The sequence below is a fragment of the Lagopus muta genome, chromosome 1 (genome assembly GCF_023343835.1).
Source record: "Lagopus muta isolate bLagMut1 chromosome 1, bLagMut1 primary, whole genome shotgun sequence".
In the NCBI taxonomy this organism is placed as follows: Eukaryota; Metazoa; Chordata; class Aves; order Galliformes; family Phasianidae; genus Lagopus; species Lagopus muta.
In genome coordinates, this window is record NC_064433.1 from 11,919,706 (window position 1) to 11,940,720 (window position 21,015).

The 21,015-nt window shown below is 38.3% G+C and overlaps 1 protein-coding gene across 8 annotated transcripts in view; it reads left to right on the forward strand.

Annotated features, from left to right (window-relative positions):
• MAGI2 (membrane associated guanylate kinase, WW and PDZ domain containing 2) overlaps positions 1–21,015 on the forward strand; it is a 719,944-nt gene that overhangs the window by 542,097 nt on the left and 156,832 nt on the right. The window lies entirely within an intron of this gene.

Below are 21,015 nucleotides of genomic sequence, written 5' to 3' on the forward strand. Positions count from 1 at the left end.
CTGGGAAGGAGCTGACTTTTCCCACAGTATTCCCTGCAGTCCTGTGCTTTGCATGTGTAGTTTGAGCAGCATTGTCATGGCACTGAAGTTTTGTCTAGCAGCAAGCAGCCCTGGCACAGCATCAGCTCCCCCTGCAAAGACCAGTAGGCTGGGGGGTGAGCAGGAGCTGGGGAGGGAACACAACCAGACAGCTGACCCAAACTGACCAAAAGGATATTTCGTACCATATGGCATCATGCTCAGCAATAAAAGCTGCAGAGGGGAAAAAGGAGTACTCTTATTAGGAAATCATATGGCTTCCAGAGCAGCTGCTACCCATATTAATGCCCTTCTTCCCAAAAAGTGGCTGAATGTACTGATGAGAAGTGTGGAAGTTATGGATATTCCTGAAAGCCAACTCAACTGAACTCTAACTCAACTGAAACAAACGAAAAAGAACTGACTTGAACATGAAATGGCCCTTATTTACATATTGCACATTGCATATTAAATATTCAATAAATACTGAGTGGTAAATTCAATAGTAAAAATGCTGAGTATGTGTAATTTCTTAATCTAGTGAGAAGAACATGCCCATTTGAAGAAAAGGTTCTTAAGAGCTAATCCCAAAGAATATTATGAAGTGAAAATACTGGGAAATAAGATGAATGGAAAAAAACAGAATTTCATTACTGTATATGAAACTCTACTAAGAATCTCTTGCACAATAATATTTTATGAAGCTGTCTTCTGAGATTGGAGGTGGATCCTTCATTATGCTACTGTGAGGTAGCACTGCCTACAATCGTACAGAAAATCAGGAGTCCTGGATCCCAGGCTTTGCTATTGATTTGATGTGTAACTGTGAAAAATTCCATCTTTTAGCACTTCAGTGTCCTCATCTGCAAAAGTGAGCATGATAATATTTGCTTACTTTGTTTGAGATTCAAAATCATTGATGTATTCAGAAGAAAAAAATATAAATCTGCTGCTTTTCCCTTTCAATAAAATGGGAAAAAATCCATTTTTTGTTTGACATGGCTGCCCTGTATGTGAGCAGAACATGTTATTAAAAAGGAATATATAAAGAGAAATTCAATAAGAGCAATGCATCTACTGCTATTTGTGCCTTTGATAGTATCCCCATTTTAGTGTTTCAGCAGTTACACTGATAATTATTTCTTCTACAGGTAAAACATCCATGGTTTTTGTAAAATAAGGAGCCAATATGAACAATTTTGCCAGCTCTACATTTCACAGATTCATTTCTGAAGAATTCAGAGCAAATAAATATCCTTTCTGCTGACTTTAATGTGAGTTGACCCAAGAGAATCAATACAATCTATAGTTACCAATCTCAAAGCAACTTTAATGATGGCACCAATAATAACAATTCTGCTTTCAAGACCAGGTGCAGATATGTTTTCAGATTTCACCTGTTAAACTGTTTGCTTTAATACCTTGAATCAAAAGCACAGTTTAGGCTACCATATCTAAGTGCTTTTTAACATAACATTATGGCATTTTGTAGATACTTTGAAGTAATCTGTAAATACATATCAGTAGCCACATGTACTGGAAAGCTGAGCACAATAGCCAGATTTAGCACTTCATATATGGAAAATATTCTGCAAAGCTGCTGGAGAGATTATTTATTCAACTATGCATTTGAAAAACAAGTATTGCTTTGAGCAAGCAATTTAAAGAACAAACATGAAATACCTCAGCAGTAGGGCTGATGCCGTAGAGAACTATGATTTACCTGAAGTCAGCACATAAACTCTTGAATATAAGGATCCTTACAATTCAATAAATGCTGAGTTGTAACTAGAGGGAAATTCAGTTTTAATTGAATAGAAACATACCTGTATGTCCTGGAAATCTCAGGAAAGCAAAAATGCTCAATGTCTCAGAAGCCAAAATGGAATCTGTCTCATTTTTTAGCATTTTCAACATCTGCTTCTATCCCAACCTGCTGCTAAGAATATGGAGTTGTTTTCTGGTTTGCTGTTTACTGTAGCTAAAGTTCTTTTTATTATATATCTCAGATAAAAACTTTTTTTATCTGACATCCTTCCTGACTTTGTTATGTTTGTGTAGGAGCTATCCAGGATAAATCTTTTTCTATTATCACTGTAGATTTTTTTTTATATATATAGCATGTTTTGACCCTGCCTGACCTGTTGCTACTGTAGGTTTCTGACTAATAATTTGTATTGTCACAGAATGTAAAAGACAGCCCTTTTTTGTAGATACCAAACAAACGTATTAGCTGATCCCTGAAGAACTTACAATATAAGTAAATCTCTTGACAGCTTCAGTGCAGAACAGCATAAGATCAGTTTTCAAGACATGTTGAGGCGATGCCTGACAAGCTATTAAAGGTCTTTTTTTATCAAAAATAGCTTTTATGCAGCTTTGTGCTGCCAAGTCTATCCTGGTCTAGGAGTAGAGTGCACTGGTACTGAAGTTATTCTTTTGCCTGGATAATACAGATATGTCTGCAGACTACAAATATTAGGACAATATTTAGTCCCTCATGTTCAGAAGAAATTCTGCATATACAAAACAAACAAACAAAAAAAAAAAACAAACAAAAAAAAAAACCACAGGGCTTGTGTGTATCTCAAAGCAGAATTTAGATGAAAGAATTTAAATTCACCTTTTCTGTTTCTCTTAATTTTCTTTAATGCTACGGATTTTTGTTTTTTCACATTCTGCTCTTTTCTCAATCATTAGAATAGCTGTGTTTAATGAGCTGTAACTGAAATAGGTCAATAAAACATTACCTGCATGACAAGAGAGAACTTACTGGGTGTGCAAATGTGATTGAAAGTGATATGACCTAGATTTCACTGAGACGGCTTGTACAATTATGGATTAAGAGAGCATTTTTGTAAAATAGAAGAGCAAATTTCTCTCTCAATTGCAACACATTGCCATTAAAAATATTTAGAAAAAAAAAGATCTAGACAGTAAAAGTTGGCAATCAGCAACACACAAATGTGTTCCAAAGGCATGTGCATCCTGAATAGGCTGTGCTTTGAAACACATCTTGGAATCAGAGTCAAAGGCTGAAGCTGAAAATAGCAAAAAGAGGAATAACTGTTGAAAAAATATATATATTTCACTCATATTTTCATGCATTGTTCTTTTTGTGCACTTGCAATATCTTGTATTGGTGGTAATGTGCAGTTCTCTAAACATTTTCTGCAAACCATAATCCAACAATTGAGACAACTAAGAACCATTGCATATTAGCAAACTTTCTTGGGCCTCTCTTCTTTCCAGGGCCTAATAGTTCCATGAGGCTTTTCTAGTCAGATGTTTGAAGAGGTTGAAGTCTGTTCTCCTGAGATCCAGGGCTGTGAACTTGATTTCTACCCTTCTCCTTCCCTCCTGAACTCCACCATTTCATGTTGACTGCAGTCAGGGCTGCTCTTGACCTTCACATCTCCAACACATTTCTTCTTTTTGATGAGTGTGAGGTCCAGCAGGGTGCCTCTCCTTGTTGGCTTCTCTTGGGTAAGGAAGTTCTTGATGCATTTCAGGACCTTCCTGGATTGCAGATGCCTTGCTGTGTTGTTCTTCCAGTGGATATCAGCATGGCTGAAGCCTCCCATGAGAACAATTGCCCATGGACATGAGGCTGCTCTTACCTGTCTATAGGGAGCTGAATCTGCTTGTTCTTCCTGAGAGGGTGTCTGTAGCAGGTAACAGTATAATGTCACATTGATCCACTCTTTCTTTAATCATGACATGTATGATCTCAGCTGACTCTTCATCCATTTCCAGGTAGAGCTTCAGTCACTTTAGCTGCTCTCCCATAAAGGGAAACTCCTCCACATCTTCCCATCCTGTTTTTCCTTTAAGGCATATAAAGACTCCTTCTTCCCTGCCTTGGTAATTAGTTGTCATCAGTCCAGTCAAGTTTGGCACACTGAGCATTACATCATTTTGTAGACCTTCAGGATGCTTTAATATAATTAGTTTGGTGGAAGAATGCCATGTGAATGACTAATATATTATTTGCCTTGTATCTGCTTCAAAACAACAGTGGCAATCACACCTAGCCAGGCTGAGAGCCCACCTACAACTTCATCAAGAACCAGAAGTCTTGTGAAAAGTCTTGTTCGACACAGATTTTGTGGAAATCACAACAGTACCTAAGGTTTCTTATTTATTTCCCATTCTAATTCAGGATAAATCAATCCACATTAATAGAGATAGAATGTAAAGATAGATACATATTTCTTTTTTAAAGGGAGTACATTTGTGGGAAGATGCATGACCGAAATGTGGGTCTGGAAAAAGTGTCTCTTAGCAGTGAGTGGATGGAAAAGTTAGAGGAAGGAAGGAAGGGAGGTGGGAGGAGAGGAACAAGAAATAAACGTAACTCACCTGTAGAGAAACTGAAATTACTGGAGCCAAGTTGACCACATTCCTACGTTCCATAGCAATTTACACTATTGATCTGCCTTCTGATCTTCTGAAGACTGCAATCCCAGTGAAGTTTGGCATTGAACTTCATGTATAGGTAATTATCCTTTCTTTTTCTGAAGATGAATCTGTATTTTAGAAGCAGAACTTTGAGTACAGGAACTTTTCATCCTTTTCTTATTTCTATCTCATTTTTAACATTCCATCCCTGTGTATATGTGAAATGTTGTGTATTCAACTGAAGGTTAACCTGGTAAAAGACACTCTTATTACAGAATAATACCCACAGATAGGTATTGTAGGAAAAAAAAAGAAAAGCACAACTTACCAGATATTTTTCAAGGAAGAAATCCTGATAGGAAAAAGGAATGAGTTTGGAATGAGAAAATGTAGACTTCTATTAAAACTAAATTATTTTTTTTAAAAGGAATTTTGATAGACTAGTATATATAACACTATAATTTGAAACTCTGAGGACTTCTAATGTGTGGGCTGGTACTTTTTGATACAGCAGATGTAAGAAGTGTACATATTGAGCAATTCAGATTATAGCTCTTGAAGGACTGATTATATGAAAAATGTACTCGGAGCCACTGGTCAAATATAACATCAAGTTCTATAACAATGGTAAAAGGAAGTAATGAGAGAATCTGTAACAGTAGTAACAATAGGAAGAAAGAGTGGAGAAAGAAAGAAAAAAAGACAAAACAATATTATTTTGTATTTTAAATTTAAAACTGTTAGCTCATCATTCTCTAATTCTTACGGAGATTTTTTTTTCAGGAACATTTATCTTTGCAGCCTTTTAGATGTGCAAGTGATGGGGTGTTAATGTACCATAATTTGCTTCTGCACTGCACCATATCTTTGCTGGAACAGATCACACTTTTTGATTTTGTTATTTCAATTTTTTTTGTCCTGCATCAATTTCATATAAATGGAGTTACAAGGTGTTTTCTTCAGCAAATCTGAAAAATAACCTAAAGGTGACAGTCTAGTAATTGCTTCAAAAAGGACAACAGAAAGGACACTATTCAGATTCCAAGTTTTGCTTTCGTAATCTGCTTATTCACACTTGTTTTGATTCTATTGTTTATTATATTTGATTATAGCTCTTTGAAAATAGAACCTTCAGTGGAGGTTCCCATTTTCTGGCCTCCTGATAACTCAGGGGGTATCATAAATATCCATTACGAAAAAAAAAAGATTCAGAGGTAAAAAATATTAAGGTCCTTTTTTGTGCTAACCTTAATAGATCAAGGTCTTATTCAGGATGGAGAAGGGAGCAGGTTATACATTTTATTTGGCTCTTTTCTTCCTTCCAAAAATTTTCTTCTGCTTAATGTGATTTGCATTTGACATGAGTCTAAATCAAAGAGTGCAGATCTAAACTTTTAAATAAATTGAAAAATGAATTTGATATTCATGTTTGGCATCTCAAGACCATTCGTATCACAGTAGTTGAATGATTTTTCCTTTTATTTAATATGATTTATTCTTACAAGACCAATCACTAATGTCCTTGATTTTGCTTTTTTTAATTATTTTCCTTTTATTGTCACAGTCTGTAATTGCCCTTAGTAGCTGAAGCATTTATTAATTTATCAAAAATGAAAATAATAGATTGCAAACCTACTGATTCGGCAATAGCAGTAGTTTCAGATAACAATTTTCTTCCTGTTAACCATTAAATTAACTAAAATAAGACAGAAAGACACCACCATCAAATGTTCTTGTATTCTAGGAGAAGGTAAGGGACACTGGACAATTATTATGAGTTGAACCCTGCTGCTTCCCTTGTGGTAGTGAAGCTGTTTCAGGTTATTTGGGAGAAGTAAACCATGCAGTGGGGCAGATACTGCCCTGTTGTCTGTGCAGAGCTGAATCCCACAAGGACTGGGCAGCCTGCAGGCATAAAGACTGTACCAGTCAAGAAAGATATTGCAAGTAGGAGATGCTAATTCCTGTGTCCATGCACAGTGGGAATTTCCACATGGCGTCTGTCTGTGTTGCATGAAAGAGTGTCTTGTTAGCATAGCTGTGACTTGAAGAAAACCTAATATCTGTAACGAAGTCAATAATGTATGCTTTATATCACAGCATGAGCCCTTTATTAAGTACTTCTCATGAGGAACCAGTCTGATTACACAGAACAGTGTAGTCATCAGTAAACCCACAGTAAGGTTTCTAGGCTTTTAAAGATTTTTTTAACGTGTTCTTTTTGGACAAAAATGAATAAACTTCTCATAGTCATAAACTATGGACAGTTAAAATGAGATGACAAAATATCCATACTAATGGTATTTAAAGAGAACAGAACAGAAACATGAACACAGATGAATAGAAGTTCCCATCATTCAAGGACAGTTGGAAATGTAGAGTTGTCTGTTTGCAGTGAATTGTCTTCGTTATTGTGCAGAAAGCATTGCTGCATGTAATTTATTGGTCAAGAAGAGCCTCCAGAATCCACGTTGTGTTGTGTGAACAGGCAGGATTGAATTAGTGTTTTTCAAGATTACTGGGACTTTGATAGTAATAGTTCTGTGATTATTCTTCATACCTTCATTGGATGTTTCTTCTGTGCCATTCTTGATGATATTTTAAAAGTCGTGGTGATCAGGTGAAGTCCCTGGTGACTGGAAGAAAGATAATATCACACCCATTTTTAAGAAGGGTAGAAAGGATGACCCAGGGAATTACCAACCTGGTGCCAGAGAAGATCATGGAGCAGATCCTCCTGGAAGCTCTGCTAATCACGTGGAAGAGAGAGAGTTTATATGGGATAAGAATGGGTCTTTGATGTTGACAGAACTGCATCAGTGGACAAGGGAAGTGACATGTCATCTGTTTGGACATTGGTGAGGCCTTTGACATAGTCCCCCATAATGTCCTCTCCAAATTGGAAAGATACGGATTTGATGGGTGGACTGTTTGATGGACAAGGAACTGGTAGCAAAATCATTCCCAGAGAGTGATAGTCTCAGTGTCCTGATAGGGATCGGTGACAAGTAGTGTCCCTCAGGGGTTGGTATTGAGACCAGTGCTCTTTAACATTTACATCAATGTCATCGACAGTGGGATCAAGTACGCCCTCAGCAAGGCTGTGGATAACTTTCAAACTGTGTGGTGTAGCTCAAAGGACAAGATCCTCCATCTAGAGGAACCCAGCAATGGCTCCAAGTGAGCTTCATGAGGTTCAGCAAAGCCAAGTGCAAAGTCTTGCACATGGGTTGTGACAACCCCTGCTATCAGTACAAGTTGGGGGATTTAAGGATGGAGCACAGCTCTGCTGAAAATAATTTGAGGGTACTGGTGGATGACAGGCTGGACAGGAGCCAACAGTGTGACCTCAGAGCCTAGAAAGCCAACTGCATCCTGGGCTGCATTCAAAAAAGCTTGGCCAGCAGGGCAAGGGAGGTGATCCTGCCATTCTGTGCTGATGAGACCACACCCAGAGTACTGTGTCCAGATGTGGAGTCCTCAGTACAGGAAAGGTGTGGACCTGTTAGAGCGTATTCTGAGGAGGGTCATAAAAATGATCCAAGGGATGGAACACCCTTCCATCGGCTGGGTGTTCCCCATCTGAGCTGGGGCTGTTGAGCCTGGAGAAGGCTCTTGAGAGACCTGAGAGAGCGGCAGTATCAACAGGAGGCCTATAAGAAGGACGGAGACAGACACTTTTGCAGAATCTGTTGTGATAGGACAAGGGGAAATGGTTTCAAACCAAAAGAGTTTTTAAAAGTGTTGACAGGACATAAGGAGGAAGTTTTTTACAATCAGGATAGTGAGGCACTGGAACAGGTTGTCCACAGAGGTGGTTGAAGACTCTTCTCTGGAGACCTGTCCCCAAGGTCAGTCTGGAACAGACTCTGAGCTACCTGATCTAGCCACAAGTGTTCCTGTTCACTGCAGAGGAGTTGGACTATATGACCTTTAAGTGTCTTTTCCAACTCAAAAGATTCAATGATTCCACTATTTGAATGTGTTTTGCTGTCTTAACTAAATATTGATGAGGATGCTGTTGATCGTTGCTCTCTCACTTCACATTATAAAATTATTTCAGAACCTTAGTGACATCTGAATGGCTGAAGTCTGATCCATGTATCAAACAGTGGGCATGGTTTAACTCAGAGATACTGTTTGACACCAATTCCTTTTAACAGCCCTGTTAAACAGAAATGAGAATGACCTTAATGGTTGTAGCACTGCAGTTGTTCAAGAGGTCCCAATTTCTTGCAGGTTAAGATGTTCTATTTGTTGTAAGAGCTAGCAATCTGAGCAAATGATAAGGCATTGTGAACTTTACCCACCCCCCTACAACTGACAGCCCAGATACAGACCATATTTACCATGCTTACAGTTGTGGTCTGAAGACAAATGTGTGGTATTAATTGCCTTTATTAAAAGAACACAGGGAAATGCAAGTGTTCTTAGAAGAACCTTATACTCACACTGACATAAAACTGAGTTTTAATCTTATAAACTCTTTATCATGACAAGCATTCACTAATGAGTGAACATATTATAAGTGCTTTAAAGGAGCAGCAAGATCATAACGGAAACATTCAAGGCTCTGACAACCTGATCTAACTGTTGATGTCCCTCTTCAATGTAAGGGAGTGAGACAAGATGGCCTTTTAAGGATACCTTCCAACTCAAACAATTCTATGATTCTACAGTCTTAAAACCATATTGTTTAACTTCAGTTCACTTCCAGACTTGATACTGGATAGATATTCATGCTCAGCTTCTGCGAACACAGAAGTTATAAACATAAAGATTCTCCCTTCAAGTTGCACAGTACAAATTGCATAAACACTCACAGAAGACAACATTCTGTTCTGTTGTCCATAGGAAATGGAAAGGTATCTTGTTTATAACTGATTCAAATAATTAATTAAAAAATAAATAAAGGAAAGGAAGCTAAAAACAGAATTTTAAAAGACACAGAGAGAGAAATGGAGGAACGTGTGGGAAACAGAACTGACAAAGAGAACTAAATGGCAAATAATGGAGAAGTCTGGAGAGAAATGAGCAGTTCAAGGCAAGTTCAGGAAAGGTCTGTCCCACCATTGGGCCATTCATAGCAATGTATCTTCCTCCTGTCATTGTTGCATTGATCCTTTCTCATTTCCACCTGTCCTATCTACTGTCCTTGTCCCTGTGCCCTTTCTTATCATTTACTCTTGAAACGGTAGAAGAAGAAGAAAAAAAAAAAATTAAAGATATTAAAGAGAAGAAATAGACAATTTCAAAGTAACACTGTCTTCACTCCTTCCACTTGCTTTGCAGTTGCACAGCACAGATTTTCCTGCAGCACCAGCTGCATTGTATAATTAGGACTGCAACTGCAAAGTAGAAGGCTAATACATTTTTATAATTTTACTGTGCACTAAAAAGGCTGGCAGAGGCCGCCTCTGCCACAGGTGCTGCAAGTGTTCATTGCCAACTGTTTTACAAACATGGCAGTTTCACAAGTGACTTTATCAGTGGAGCAGAGAAAAATATGCACCTAATATGCATGTAGCATGCAATTCCCTGCATTTGTAGGACTGCTTAGAAAAGATCAGAGGCTTATTTTGTCCCGTGATACAGGAATAATCTTTTCCTGTAAGAACAGATCAGTGAACCAGATGTAAACCAAACCTGTGAAATGCAAGTACCTAATCAGATCTCAAAGAATAGTTTAAATCCACAAATCCTGATTGTAGCTCAACACAAAAGGCACACCTACGAGCTGATCATACATATTCCATAGGCATGTAACATTTTTGTTAAAATGATTAGCCTGTGCTGCATCTGAAAGTTATGGATCACAGCCCCAACCTTACTTTCTACAGACATAGCAAACACTGTAGTTACATTCTCAGGAGAGCCCATCCACAGAGACATGAAATGAAGCCTCTTCCAGCTCTTTCAGATTATCATTGTAGTCTCTACACTTATCCAGCAAAGAAGTCCCCAAAAATTCTCATCTTCTGAGTTCTGCCTGCAGATGGTTATAATTTACTAAGTTTTATGAGAACTTGTATGGGAACTGCTGAATCACAGCCTGAACCTCTGATTGATCACCTGAGGTGAGCAATCAGTCAGCCACAGGAGCACAGGTGAAGGTAATTCACCTGTGCTACCGGAAGGGGTTGAGCCTGGCTGCACCTCTCTTAGACTCCATTTAAGAGTTCACTGCCACTGAGGATGGGTTTCTTCCTGGAGGTTATTCCTCATGGAGAATATTGCAAGCTTACAGCATTGGTAAGCGTTTTCCATTTATTATCTTCCTGTTGCAATAATCTTGGTTAGTCTAACTTTCCTGTGTATTTCTTAATAATGATGTATGTATCTTCATTGATTGTACAGGACTACAAATGTTGGACAAAATGTAAGCAGTCACTAAAAGTTGTCCTGTGCTGTGTCTGTTTGCTCTTTGCATTACATTGCAGCTATGCTTATTTACAAATGATGACATTCAAATCAATTAAAAAAAAAAAAAACAAAACATGTTTCCTAGTTTTCTCTAGCACTTATACTTACTTGCAGTTTCTGTAGTTCATTTATCTGTTATCCTCAGTTTTCTTTTACCCCATGTAGGGACAGCTTTGGTTGAACAGGAGGTTTTACATTTTTCATTGGACTATTTTTCTCCTCATATACATTGTTTTGATTGGAGCTTAACTGTATTATGCAGTTGCCCTTCCTATTAAGACTTCTGAACAAAGTGCTGGTGTTGAGGTGACCCTGCCTAAGCACTCAGTCTGATTTGTTCTCAGGTTCTCGAAGGAGAAATCCTCAGAACATTTCAACTAGGTACCACTAGGCCAGTTAATAAAAGGCAAGCCATTACTTCTAAGTTGGCTCATAAAAGAATTAAGAAGTATAAGACAGACATAGTCAAAGCTGAATTGAAATGAGAAACTCGTGTATGTTTAATCTTCATGTTGGGTGATACTGTAGGATCTTCTTGGTTTACTCTGTTCTGACTTTGTAGTAGACTGTACCCCATTTGGGATAAGATGTAGGTGATGTAGTGTGGAGGGACTGGATTTTTGAGAACTTGCAGGCATCTTGGTAAATACCAAGAGAGCTGAAGATACTGGAGAACACTAAAGAGCAGAAATTAGAAGACTACCAGAAAATAAATTTAAAAAAAAAAGTGAAATTAAAGATTTGCTTATTATGCTACTGAGCTGGAACAGTTTCAAATTGGCTTTCAATCATTAAATACAAAAGCAATTAAAATAATTTAAATAATGTAATTAATTAAAGTAGCTAATTAAAATAATGCCTATATAGAGATCAAAACTATCATATGGGACAAAGCAAGGGCATACACTGCAAGAGCTTTACATTCTGTTTAAATAACTCAAGTAGATCTGTTGCAGATTCAAAAATTATGTTTTTGAATATATCTGAGACTAGGAAAGACAAACAGAGCAACAGAGGTGCTCTTGAACAGCAGAACTCAGGGAGAGAGTGTTGCTGGTGTGATTTGCAAATAACTGTAATGTTTGGAAAAAATAGACTGCAGCTTCTTTGGGGAAGGATGGGGTTTTCTTGGGAGAAGTAAGAGGCTCTTTTCTTTAGGAAAATAATCAGAAAGCTTTGGAGATGCTTAATGATAAACCAGACTTGCTGAGAAACCACTTGTCCCTCTGTTTTAATCCATCCTTCTGTTCTCCTTCTATCTCCAGGCAATGTTTGGGTTACTTCTCTATCCTTATGTAGGTTCTACACTGAAAAGAGGAGGGGAAGAGGGAGTGGAGGATGTATGTGTTGCCACTTTTCATGACATTGCTGAACATGAAACTGGAGGAAAAAAAAAAAATAAACTGTGAAGATGAAAGTACTATGTGGCCTTCCTTTTTTTTTGCTCTTCCTACAACGTTAGCTACGTGCCAACATTAATTGAACATTGAAATGTGAAAAAACATGTTTATTATCACACATGATTAAAAGTCTTGATGGAAAAGTGACCCACAAATACGATTATATTGTCATTGTCACAAATTGGTGTATTAACTGGACACTACACTTGCAAAATGCCCCCATAAATGCAAACAGAATTTGTCTCTGTTAGATTAACAAAAGAGCACACTCCTGTTTCTCATGTAAAGTTTCTTTCTGATGCTGTCACAGAAACATTCTGAGAGAGAGTTTTGGCAGATGGCATTACAATTCAAATAAAGAAAAATAAGCTTCTTCATTCATACATATTTCCTTGTCATTCAAATGCCAAGGGATTTTTAACATAAAGTATGGAGTGACTCAATTTGAGCGTCCTCATAAATACAACTAATGCATAATGATGAATAAGTTATGACAAGAACTTTCAGAAAGCAGTTATATGCAACTAAAGCAGATTTTTATCTATTGTGCAACAGAGCAAAAAGTAATGAAATGTGAACATTTTAAAGTTGTCACCCTAGACAAGACAGTGAAGCCAATGAGGAAACAAAACCGGATTCTAGTGGTGTTTTGCTGGTATAAGTCAAGAATTGCTCCCTTAGCTTCTCCAGTGTTAACCTGAATTTTCCACTGTGCACAGAAATCTCTCATCAATTGTACTCCTTTATCTATTTCATGAAATATTAGTTAAACAACTCACATATCTGGGTTACACCCACCCAGCTACTGTTCAGAGTTGTGAAAACATTATTTAAAAGCATGGTAGTCATGGAAACAGATCATGTAGGCAGTACCTTGCAGAGCATTCTTCGGTCTGCTTGTATGCAGCTTCGCTGGCTTATTGGAAATGAAATAAAGAAATGTAAGATGTCTTGTATTCAGAAGGGGAACTGGTTTATTTAATCTCCATTCATGGCCAGTATGTGATACTTGGAAAGCTGTTGTGGCTCATCACAAATGAGTATTACACCTGTGCAATTTTACAGTCTGGACAGGAAAACTTGCTATCAGTGGACCACTGTTAGGTTATTAGTTTATTCTAAGCATACAAGATAGTTCTCAGCTGTGTTTTTCTGTTATCTCTAGAGATAACTACGTTTTTTCCATTTCTTTTTACATGTATATTCATTTTCCCCTCTGGCCTGTCATCAAATCAGGTAATAAAAAATTAACATAAAAACAAGGAAGAGAAAACAAAACATGCTGTGTGCTTTATTTTGAAACTTTGACTTGAGAATTTCAAGGCCCGGTGAAACAATGAAGTTATGAATGATACTTTCTCAAAGTTGACTGAAAATTTAATTTTCACTAATTTTAAAAATTCTCCAGGAACAAGTTAAAATTACCCATTTCACTAAGAAAGGTCAGGGGGTTTGAAGAAAAGGGGTTGCTCTCTATGTGAAGGAGCAGCTTGGAGATATTGAGCTTTCTTACAAGAGCTGGCTAGTAGAGAGCCTGTGGGTCAGGATCAGATGAGAGGCTGGTAAAAGGTGACATCATGATGGGATGTTGACACGGACCCCCTAATCTGACCCCCAAGTGAGGAGCATAAGCCTTCTTTAAACAATTTGTGAAGAAGCTTTTGTTCACAGATTCTTTTTTACTTGATTGGAAAGACCCTGACATCCATTGGATGGGCAACAGGGCAGGAGGCAAGCATACAACAAGGCTTCTGGAGATTCTTAGGGATAACTTCTTGATACAGGGATCAGATGGGTCCATGGGGATTGGTGTGCACCTGGACCTGATTAGAACTAACAGCATGAACTAATGGGAGATGTGGCAATCGAGGGCAGCCTTGGCTGCAGTGGCCATGAAGTGGAGAATTTCAAGGTGCTGTAGCAGAGGAGCTCAGGAAACTCTCAGATGTTAGACCCTAGCGAGATGCCTCTGACAAAATAAAAAAGTGAGTCCTCTGTAAATATGTTTCTCCATACCTGAAGGAGAAGGTGGGGACTAGAAGAGCCAGTGTGAATTTACCCAGTACAAACTGTGCCCAGCTAACTTGACTGCTGTGATACTGATTTTGTGAATGAGGCAGAAGTGATTGGTGTCTTTACCTTGACGTCAGCAAGATTTTCCTCTCTGTCTTCCACAGTATTTGTGTATCTATCTATCTAGAGCTACGTAGGTAAATAACTTTGGATTACAGGACTCAGAGTAGTGATTAATGGAGCATACTATACCAAATTATGGTGCTAGGGGAGTATTATGGGGGTTTATAGTGGAGGTTGTCATGTTTGATGTCTTTTTGTCAAAGTCTTTGCTGCTGAAGGATGCAGCAAAATCAGGTTTCCTGGTGACGCTAGTTCGGGGGGACTCAGGTCGTTCAGTTCAGTTTGATAAATGGGAGCAAGTTCAGCTGAGGGCCATCAAGATGGTCAGGGATGAGGGGACCTGCCACATGAGGAGAGGCTGAGGGTAGTCCTGCTTCCCTTTTAGTAAATTTCAGCACTGAAATTAATATAGAATCTGTAATTTGGGTTTCTTACAGAATAAAGGACTTTTTCCTTTCTTGTGCTGGAATTTAGGAGGCGTGCAGCTAGCCTCAATTTGTTGAAGTTTATCTGTGAATTGAAGATGCTAGTAACAGAATATCTGGCTGCTTTCTGTGAGGTCTGCCGTATGCTATTAGCAGATACATATTTCTGTGGGGCTTTTTAGGTCAGTAGCCAAACTGAAAGTTTAGGTTATATAATAACAGTAACTTCAGTAAATCCATAAATTCATGGGGTATGCTGTTAAGCATTTAACAGCAAAGGAAATAATATAAATAAATGAGGAGGTTGAAAAGCAAATAGAAGAAAGGCCTAACTTCCTAAGATCAGACAGTTGTTAGGCAGAAAACACTGGTTTGTAGTGTCAGTCAGTAATGTAATACAGTCAGTAATGAAGTACAAGTGCTGAAAGATTTGTCCGAAAGATCAAAAAATGTTTATTTTCATCCTGTTTTTTTCAAAGCCCAAAGAATATAGCATAAAGAGGCTGTGTTAATAAAATCAGTTGAAGGTGGAGTAGAGCCGATCAGCTGAACTTCACAAATTTATGAGGTGCGAAGCTGATGAACTCAGGGCTCCTTTTCTGTTGGTGAAATCAGTGCACTTGTGACAGTCACTTTTATGTGCACATCTGAATGTTGAACCACCTGTTGATGGCATTGAACTTGTCTGCATGTGTGTGAGCAACCACCAAGGCATGTGCTGAGCTTCTCTGGCAGGTTTGCATTCTGCACAAAGATTAGCACCAAAGTGAATTTACTGCTGGCAGTGCCCACGTTTGCTAGCTCAGAGCTAGGAGCTGTGAGGCTAAGGGCTGCAGTGACTCCATTTAGATTGACCCTTTGTTGTATTGAAAGTGAGATAATGAACATATCAATGAGAAAATAATTCCCAACTATTCTTGTTTAATTATTCCACGGAGGCTTGGATGCATTTATATCCACTCTTTAGGGCAAGAACTTGTAGCTAAAACATGGATTTTTCCACATTCATGGTAGTATTGAATTCCTCAGCAGAAGTCACATCAATGACAACTTTGAGATCAGCAATGAGTTGTTTTAAACGCTCTCCCTACAAAGTCTATCATACAAACCAAATGCCCGGCACAAATAAGGCTGGGGTAAAAGTAGAGAGCACAACAAAGATTGGAGGGAAAAAAACAATTTTAATAATGAACACTTTCCAGTAAGTGTTTCTACTTAAATCTATTATTTTCTAAATACACTGAAAACTGTATTTAGTAGTTTGTTTGGATGAGGCCCTGGCTGCCCATATCGCTGTGGGTGACCCATCCCTGGAGGTGCTCAGGGGTGGGTTGAACTGGAGCCCTGGGCAGCCTGAGCTGGTGGGGGGCAGCCAGCCCACAGTGGGGGACTGGGACTGGATGGGCTTTGAAGTCCCTTCCAACACAAGCCAATCCGTGATTCTATGATTAGAAACTGAGCTTACTCTTGAAAAGGGCCATGGAGGGTACTTGTGGTGCGCTGACCTTGGCTAGCCATATGCAAATCTTAGTAGATCTACAAGTCTGCACATCAGAAGGATCAGCTAACATTAAAGATACCTCCACTGTTGGCAATGCTTCATGTGGTAACAATCCTGGGAAAAGTTATTTTTGAAGTGAGAGTAATACTTAGTCTACATTCTGCGTAATTAAGGATCTCTAGCATGTCACAATGTGCTGCACAAAGGAAGAAGATGCATTTATCGGATGTGAATGTTACTTAGACATTTTTTTCCATTGTGAAAGAATAAATTATGTATAACGTCATTTTATTCATGAGAACAAATTGCACATGAATGGTTTGTGATTACAGACAGACCATAAGCAGTGATGACATTGTGAAACTTGCTGGTATGAGAATGGCAGTTGGAGAACACTAATTTAATTGCAGTTGAGCTGACATGGCTTGGCTTGGAGTTGGTACACTATGCTAAACTTTCTAGGTCTTTCCTGATAGGAAGATTGAATTTGTTTTTGCTATGGCGGTGAGGTTATCCATCCTGCCTTTGTTGCTGCTCTCACTGAGACGCTGAACAATTCTAACTTTTTTATCTAATGTATGTCTCATGGCTTTTGAACTGTGTGCTAGTATAGAGAAATCCATGTTAGAGATTGCATTTTTCAGCTTAAGACAGTGACACTTGAAATATGGCTGAGTGGAGGAACCAGTGCTGAAGCAAAAATTTTCCTGCAGCATGTAAATGCTTTTTGTTGCTAGTTGGTTGGTTTCTGGAGTTCTCATATGTTATGCAGTGATGTTTTCTACCAGAATTCACATCAATATGTGAATATTAGGTTAAATACCAACTTTCAATTGCAATTTATCCTCTGTTTTCTTATGGCAGCCTATTAGAGAAGTATTCAGGATCAGCAGCCCAATTTGTAGAATCACCCCTAAGATCATCTAGTCCAGCTGTCCACATACCACCAGTATTTCCTCACTAGGAACTTGCAGGGATGGTGACTTCACCACCTCCCATGGCAGCCTGTTTCAGTGCCTCACCACTCTTTCTGAGAAGAAATGTTTCCTAATGTCCAACCTGTCACAACTTGAGACCATTCCCTCTTGTCCTGTCACTGTTATTAGGGAGCAGAGGCTGACCCTCACCTCTCCGCAGCCACCTTTCAGGCAGTTGTAGAGAACCATAAGGTCTCTCTTGAGCCTTCTCTTCTCCAGACTAAACAGTCCCAGTTCACAGAATCACAGAATCATAGGGGTTGGAAGGGACCTCCAGAGATCATCCAGTCCGACCTCCCCTGCCAAAGCAGGTTCCAGGTTGCACAAGTATGAGTCCGGGCAGGTCTTGAATATCTCCAGAGAAGGAGACTCCATGACCTCCCTGGGCAGCCTGTTCCAGAGCACCCTGCTCCTCATGAGTCTTATTTTCTGTATCTATTTTGCATATCTGCTTGTAGATATGGACAATATGTACATATATGTATGTACATATACAATATGTAGATATGTATTGTAGGCAATGTAGACAGGTGCTATTGGGAGCATTCAAACCAGAGATCTCCAGCCCTCTGTTCCCATGGCACAGCACGCCTTGAGCAGCACCTGCTCCCTGGTAAGCAGTGTGTTGTGCTGGAGGGTATGGCAGGCTGCATGTTTCTGTGTAAGCCAAGAGATGAGGACCGCTGGCTTAGACTCACAGATAAATGTTTGCAAAGACTTTATCTCTTAAGGAAACTGGAAGAGTATGCAAATGCAGTCAGCTGTGGAGTGGCACTGTATTTTTTAACTTTTAACCCAAATCATTTGTTACTTTCTGTAGGAGGTAACTTACTTGAAAAAGCAAAAAACGAATTTGAAATTAGGAGAAAGAACAGAGAAGAAAGGAGGAGAGAGGAAGAAGAAATAAATACAGGCTGTTGAATAGAAAGGTGTGACATTTTTCTGAAAAAATATCATATTTAGGTTGGGGGTCTCCTCACCTGTGCATGGGTGTTAACAAGGCAGGGCAGATGACCCAAGCTGTTCCACATCTTTTTTGACAACATTTCAATGGTGTTTCTTTTTCTCTCTCATGCTACACTTTCTTTTTACTATATAAATATTTTGATTACAACTGATACCAGAAATATGCACTCATCTTTCTTTCCTGCCTGTCTGCAGGGTAGTGACACAACGCTGGCTGTTGTTCTGAAACCCTGAAAGGTTTTTATGATTCTGTAGTGTAGTTAGCAATACATTAGCTTTAGGAACATTAATCTCTGGGTTTGTTAGTTGTTTTTTTTTCATCTTGGCACATCGAGATCTAAAATGTATTCCTTCCTCTATCCACAGAGAAGATTAAGTGGCACCATCAAAAATCATTCTGAAACATAACAGCCTTCAGAAGGCAGAATAAGAGCATCTGGACCATTAACATAAGCAGGCTGTGATGAAAAGGCACTGCCACTGATTATTAAAATGACCTGTTTGAATTTACATTAGTCTTTCCTTTATTTTTTTCCTTCCTATTTTCCTTCCTTCTTTCTGTCTTTCTTTGAAGATACTAGAGCCTTTGTTAACCCTGGGCATCTAACTTTCAGAAGTACAGCTCCTTCTGCATTTAAAAGCCTACCCAGATGCATACTGAGCAAAGTATCTGAGTGTCAGCTCTGCCTTTTTGATCTTTTTTCAGATGACTGCTGCAGTGCCAGCTAGATGCTGCTTCTCTCGTGAGGGATATGAAATGCAAAGATCTGGAGCATATATACATTCTATACAGATTATCCAGCATCTTTCCATCCACTTGTAGTATCAGCATTGCCAAATGCTGTACAACCTTTTACTGATTTTTAAATAGTGATTTTACAAATGCTCAAGAAAAGGGCCTCAAATGGATGATACAAGGGGGTATGTGAGACTATAATATCAAATACAAAATAAAGCATAAAGTTTTTTTCTTCACTTTACAAAGAAATTCTACTGGAATCAGTAAAATTGAAAGACTTGAATGACAGAAGTTAAGCCTATGAAAATGAATATATAACATAGTAACCATGAAACTGTTGGCTGCAGGAATTATAGATGAATGCTTTGTGCTAGAGCTATCAAATGAATATCAAAGAGATCTGTAAACTACTGCTCCCTCCCAGTTCAAATCATGATGGCCAACAGTAATCTCCTTTTATTAACGTTTACTGATCACTCTCATCCTTAATGATCATCATTGGACACAGTGAACTGAAGAAGAGAAAATGCAATGCCCTCACCCTCAATTTGGCAAACACTTTGCTTCCTATTTGATGAGGCAATAAAGTATTCCTGTCCTATAATCTTTCATTTCAACAGTGAAAAATGGAATAGATGCCACTACTTAATGTCATGAAAAATAATCAGAGTGCTCCTGAAAGCAAATGTAGCAGAAGATTCTTTCATCAGAAGCCCTGTAGTAAACTATACTCTGCTAACCCGATCTGCCATGCTTTAGGAGGGGGCTTGGGCTTTGTGTTCTAGCTAATTATTTTTACTTGTCGACACAGAATTTTAATGAAAATGATCTCTAATGAGCTCTACAGGCTTCATCTCTATTGGAAAAATAAATCAGAGCATAAATTTACGTAGAGTTAGTATCCATCATATACACCAAGGTATTCTTTTATTTCCTTTCTTCTGAACCCATGAGTATTTCATGATGTTAGATAATCAGTGGTTCAACCCATGCATTTAAAAGTGGGTTCTCCACAGTATCTCCAATTCATTAAATTTTTACAGACTTTTACACTAGAAAATTGGAATTGCCATTTGCATTCTCACAACTCTTCCAGTCCATACTCTGTTATGATGTTATGCATCATTTCTTTAGGGAAAAATAGACCAATAGGATAACAGTAAATCCTCAAATTATTTCAGATTTTTGTAAATATGTAAAACAAAACACATCCTCTGCGTTTGTTTACTTTAAAGTATATATTTACAGATATATAATATCTACTTTTAAATTTTCAGAGAACAGCTAAGCTTTTTTTTTAGTTGCATAGCTGGAAAAAGCTCCATGTACCAACTCATGTTGGAAAAGGGATGTATGCACACATTTGTGTGCGTGTGTTAGTGTGTGCACGTTCGTGTATTTCTGAGTATGCGTGGAATTTTTCAGTGCTTACTGCACTTTTCTCTAAGTGAATTTTAGGTGGGCAGATACAAAAGCAACACAAAGTTAATTAGATAAAAAAAAAAAAAAACCTGTGCAATATTACATTACAATAAAATGTGCCTGTGGTATTTAAGCTAATATTTTATTCTACGTCATGAGGAGGACTACACTAGGAATTAAATTAACTATGGGGTAGTACAAGATTTACAGCTTTCTTTTTGAATGTTTGTGAGTTACATCCCAAGTTCTGTCCCAGGATATACAGGACTGTGGGAACCAGCGCAGGGACAGTTTCCTACAGAATTTACTGAAGTTCTTGGCAGATCTGGATCCAACATCTGCCTGGCTTCTCTGCCCACTGGCTCCAGGATACTGGCCCTGCTATCTCAGCATTTTCAAGACCATTACATTAATGTATTTAATAATTGTTAATATCTGAATGTTTTAGGTGTCTTCTCTATTTCAAGTGTTAAGGATGGCAGATGTTAAAATACCTTATTTTTGTTTATACTTCTATGTACTTCTGTGTACCATGACGTCTCTCTGATATATAACTAAGCTTTGCAATAGCACAACTTTGAAGACTACGGAACTGCCATCATACTAA